Source organism: Rana temporaria, chromosome 13, assembly GCF_905171775.1.
Source record: "Rana temporaria chromosome 13, aRanTem1.1, whole genome shotgun sequence".
Lineage (NCBI taxonomy): Eukaryota > Metazoa > Chordata > Amphibia > Anura > Ranidae > Rana > Rana temporaria.
In genome coordinates this window covers 26,742,336-26,748,335 of record NC_053501.1, presented here as the reverse complement: position 1 = coordinate 26,748,335, position 6,000 = coordinate 26,742,336, and positions in this window count along the sequence as shown.

Below are 6,000 nucleotides of genomic sequence, written 5' to 3'. Positions count from 1 at the left end.
GCTATGACACCGGCCATTGGATGGTTTGACAGTTTGGTTCAGAGCACAGCCAATGGGAGTGCCACATTCCCGACATATGCCGGAAATGTAAGGCCTAGTACACACGAGAGGATTTATCCGCGGATACGGTCCAACGGACCGTTTCCGCGGATAAATCCTCTCGAAGATTTCCGCGGATTTGGATCCGATGGAGTGTACTTACCATCGAATCGAAATCCGCGCCGAAATCCCATCGCGATGACGTGTCGCGCCGTCGCCGCGATGATGACGCGGCGACGTGCGCGACGCTGTCATATAATGAATTCCACACATGCGTCGAATCATTACGACGCATGCGGGGGATCCATTCGGACGGATTGATCCGGTGAGTCTGTACAGACCAGCGGATCAATCCGTTGGGATGGATTCAAGCGGATAGATTTGAAAGCATGTCTTCAAATTTTTATCCGCTTGAAATCCATCCCAGGGGATAAAAATCCGCGGAAAGAGATCCGCTGGAGTGTACACACCAGGGGATCTATCCGCTGGAGCCGGTCCGCGGATCAATTCCAGCGGATGGATCCTCTCGTGTGTACGGGGCCTAACAGTTTTTTAAACTGTTAAACGGATGGGTTTACTTTGGCTTTAAACCTGTAGCCAAAAATATGGGGGCTTCGATTGTTGACTTCTCCTTATAAAAATGCTAGCTTTCTGGCTGTCCGATGACATCAGTACTTTCTGAGTCACTGGACTGAGCAAATTAGAAGTTCTGACTTTGTGATCTGCTTTCTTGTTCCTGGGTCAGTTTTTGTAAATGTGCTAAAACTAAAGGCATTTTATGAACTATGGGCCAGATTCAGAAGAAGAAGTACTCCGGAGTATCTGCTGATACTCCGGCGTACTTTCAAATTTGCCGCGTCGTATCTTTATTTTGAATTCTCAAACAAAGATACGACGGCATTTGGCTAAGATCCGACAGGCGTACGGCTTCGTACGCCTTCGGATCTTAGGATGCAATACTTCGGCGCCCGCTGGGTGGAGTTCGTGTCGTTTTCCGTGTCGGGTATGCAAATTGGCTGTTTACTGCGATCCACGAAGGTACGTGCGTTCGTCGCATTCTCTTACGTCGTCGCTAGTCGGCTTTTCCCGTCGCAAAGTTACGGCTGCTATTTAGGTGGTGTAAAAAAAGACAGGCCATGTTAAAGTATGGCCGTTGTTCCCGCGTCGAATTTCAATTTTTTTTTTTTGTGTAAGTCGTCCGGGAATACGAAAGGACGTAACGCACGTCGGAGTTCAAAACATTACGTCGGGGCGACGTCATTTTGCGCAAAGCACGGCGGGAAATTTCAAAACGGAGCATGCGCAGTACTTTTGGCGCGGGAACACGCCTAATTTAAATGATACACGCCCCATTTGAATTAGGCGGGCTTGTGCCAGATGGCTTTACGCTACGCCGCCGCACGTTTACAGGCAAGTGCTTTGTGAATCAAGCTGAAAACTTGCAGCAGTGTAACGTAAATGGGATACGTTACGCCGCCGGATTTCTACATGAATCTGCCCCTATGGTTTTTAGAATGTGGTCATCGATGACCACTCCCATATTTTTCTCAGTACAGGTTTCCTTTAAATGTCACTTTTGGCGAGGAAAAACACAATCCTCTCTGGGTGATCATTGTACATTGCAAGGAGTTTAACAAACTTTGTAGGAGAGCCCTACCGTTTTCTGTTCTAGAGTAACAGCTGTTTGTTTCACCAATTACTTTCCAGATTAATTCATGAATGAGTGGATCTGCTCTCATAATAACCACCCGGGGCACTTTCTGCGTCTTAATGAGGAAAACTGCAGTGTCTGCATCCCGTTAGAAGTAATTAAAACTTAAGTTGAATGAAAAGTGTCCCTTGTGCTGGTAGCTGCTATTTTCGTTGAATTCTTCCATCCTGTTTCGTAGTGGGAAGCAATAGAACAGACTTGATGAATGAAGCAGGGGAATGGAAAGGGTGCTTTTGATGGGTGCCTGTGCACTAATCCAGCACCTTAGCTGTGGGGTATGAAGGGTATACTGGATGAAGATTTCAACAAAAATAACAGCCACCTGAACAAGGAACGCTTTATTTATTGTAAGTACCATCCAGCGCAAACTGAAAAATACTGAAACAAAAACATCATATGCAGCCACTGTGGCCAGCAAAAAGCAGCCACCTGTGCCCAGCAAAAGCAGCCACCTGTGCCCATCATATGCAGCCAACTGTGCCCATAATATGCAGCCAACTGTGTCCATCATATGCAGCCAACTGTGCCCATTATATGCAGCCACTGTGCCCGTTATATGCAGCCAATTGTGCCCATTGTATGCAGCCTCTGTGCCCATCATATGCAGCCTCTGTGCTCATCAAATGCTGCCAACTGTGCCCATCAATTGCAGCCTATGTGCCCAAGATATGCAGCCACTGTGCCCCGCCCCCTTCCTGCCCTTCTGGTTTGTATTTTGGGGAGGGGGCAAAAATTATACCAGGCCCAATTAGGTTTGTGCTGGTGTTTAGTGGTTGACCACTCAGGCACTAAGCACTGCTACATGGAAGCAGGAAGAAAGTTCCCTGCCTTTGTGGAGGCTGCACAAAGCAGCAGGAGAGGCAAAGAAAGATAGAAGAGGAGGGTGCTACCTAAAGAGAGTCAAAAAATTACATTGCTGAACTCTCCTTTTGTGACTGCTAGCTCCATGCTGAAGTCACTGACCTGGAACAAGTATAGAAATAAGCAAGTATTATACTTATTCAAAGCATGCTTGTTCTGTGCCTGTTAGGCCCCTTTCACACAGGGCTGTCCGTTTTGACGGACTCCGCTTGTTCAGCAGGGATCGATACGTTGATCCCTGCTGAGCCGGCAGATAACAGGTCCGTCTCCGCTCACTGTGCAAGGAAAGGATCTGACAGAGCCCCACTCTCCTCTATGGGGGATCGGATGAAAATGGACCGACTGTCCGTTTTCATCCGATCCGACCTTCCAGACAGATGGAAAATAGGGTATACATCCATCTGCATTTAGCGGATTGGAGCAGATCGGATGTCAGCTGACATGTCACTGCTGACATCCGTTGCCCCATAGAGGTACATTGAGCGTCCGTTCAGGTCCGCCTGAAAAACTGGACGGTCCGCATGTGTGAAAGAGCCCTTACTCAAAATTAGTTAAAGGAGTTCTCTGACCTAAAACTTTTAACCCCCGCTGTGCCCGGGCTGTAAAAAAATAGAAAATAAACTGTCACTTACCTGCCTACGATCCCCCGTTGTTCCGATATCGCCGTCCCGTTCTCCGGTCCCGGGCCCCTTCCGCTTCCTGTGTGTCGGTGACTCATAGTGCGCTCAGCCTATCAGCGGCCGCAGCAATGTCCCGTCGCGGCCACTGATAGGCTGAGCGCACTATGAGTCACCGACACACAGGAAGCGGAAGAGACCGGGACCGGAGAACGGGACGGCGATATCGGAACAACGGGGGATCGTAGGCAGGTAAGTGACAGTTTATTTTCTATTTTTTTACAGCCCGGGCACAGCGGGGGTTAAAAGTTTTAGGTCAGAGAACTCCTTTAAAGTGATATAAAACACACACTGTTACTGTCAAATGATCCAGCTCTTCCCCCGCCTGTCTGCAGGGAAACGTAAACAGGGAGGAGCTTCTAGTCCTCTTCTGCTGGTCACATGTTCAAAAAAAAAAAACAGCCTTTGGCATACAGAGTACAAATAAGCAAATTAATATCAATAAACTGTTTAAATTGTCATACACATATATATTTGGCATCAAATCTTAAATATTTTTTGGCACTAACATGGTTTGTGGGGATTTCTACCAGTCACAGGATTTGTCACACCCCTCCAGCCTGTGACTCAGAAAAAGAGGGAGGCGAAGTCTCCATCAATCTACATGTATTATCCCACTCCATTGTGTTTAGCTGGTTAGTGGGCATGGAGGAGGAGGGAGGGAGTGGGCTGCCATTTACCACAGTGTATACAACCACATGTGTGACTCTATAGTCACGAGGGCTGTTCAGGTGTGATAGGGAGTGTGGCAGCAGGCAGGTTGAATTCCCTGGTTGCATCCAGGATGCAATGTATATATCACCTAGGTTCAGGCTTTATGGGCCATATTCTCAAAGATATCCGGTGGCGTAACGTATCTCGTTTACGTTACTCCGCCGCAAGTTTAACGGACAAGTGCCTGATTCCCAAACCACTTACCTGTAAACTTGCGGCGGCGTAGCGTAAAGTCCACCTGCGGAAGCACTCCTAATTCAAATGATCCTGGTAGGGGGCGTAGATCATTTAAATTAGGCGCGCTCCCGCGCCGATCATACTGCGCATGCTCCGTCGGATAAATTACCCGACGTGCATTGCGCTAAATGACGTCGCACGGACGTCATTTGTTTTGACGGTAACGTAAATGGCGTCCAGCGCCATTCACAGACGACTTACGCAAACGACGTTAAATTTTCAAATTGCGACGCGGGAACGACGGCCATACTTAACATTGAGTACGCCACCTAGGGGGCATGTTTATCTTTACGCTGCGTATCGCTTACGGAAACAACGTAAAAACACTACGACGGGCAAGCGTACGTTCGTGAATCGGCGTGACTAGTCATTTGCATATTCTACGCTGAACGCAAAGGAAACGCCACCTAGCGGTCAGCGTAGATATTGCAGCCTAAGATACAACGGCGCTGGCCGTCGTATCTTAGGCATGTTTAAGTGTATCTCAGTTTGATAATACACTTAAACATAGGACGGCCTTAGAATCGGACTTGCTTCGGCGTATCTGCTACGACGGGCAAGCGTACGTTCGTGAATCGGCGTGACTAGTCATTTGCATATTCTACGCTGAACGCAAAGGAAACGCCACCTAGCGGTCAGCGTAGATATTGCAGCCTAAGATACAACGGCGCTGGCCGTTGTATCTTAGGCATGTTTAAGTGTATCTCAGTTTGAGAATACACTTAAACATAGGACGGCCTTAGAATCGGACTTACGTCGGCGTATCTGCTGGTACGCCGGCGTAATTCTTTGAGAATATGGCCCTATGCCAGTTTATACCTCTAGGGGGAGTGCTGGGAGTCCTGCTGGGAGGACTTGATGAGCCCAGCTGAATTGGGTGGGCTCGTTAGGTCCTCTACAAAAACTCCCAGTATGCAGAGAGATAGGCTCCAACCTGGAACCAGAGCTGTGTGAATAGTCTGGGGGAGTGTTCTCTGTGCGGTGAGACAAAGCCTGTGTGGCTACTATTACCAAGACTCTAAGCAGCAGGGAGTTAGGGACTGGGGAAGCACTAGGCTGTACCCTGGTGTTAGCTAGGGACACCAATGTGTTTAGTGAGCGGTCAAGTGACCAGGATTTATTTTTGTATTTCTTTTGTTTCTGTCACATTTATTTTATATATAGTTCAAATAAAAACCGCACATTTTTGTTTTCCTCCTACCACCGTCTGCTGTACCTAATTGTTTTTGTGTGCTGAACCCGTCCAGGGGGTCCTCACCCGAAGCCGGCCCGTCCCTTGGCAACGGGTGGAGGCGCCAACATCCTTACTAAGGGAAACAGGAGGTGAAGCCTTGCGGCTTCACAACCTGTTTCCTACTGCGCATGCACGAGTCACGCTGCTTGATCTGAATGGTCCCTGCTGTCTTTTGGGACCTGTGTGTCTCCCAGAAGACAGCAGGGGGGGAAAGAGGAGGGGCTGAACATTGCGTAGTTCGCCACACAACGTTTGGCGATCTATGCCTGGAAGTGGGAACAGATACCTGGATTTGACAGGTATCTGCCCTCCCCCTCAAAGGTGCCAAATGTGGCACCAGAGGGGGGGGCAGAAACCGATCAGCGGAAGTTAAATTTCTGGGTGGAACTCCACTTTAACTGAACCTGTTGCTTTGCCCTACACAAGAAACAAAGGTTTACTTTGAACTGCAAAAAAAAAATTTTATTATGCAAAAATGCAGTTTTTTTACAAAATATCATTGACAGGAAAGACAGTAGAAGTAAAAG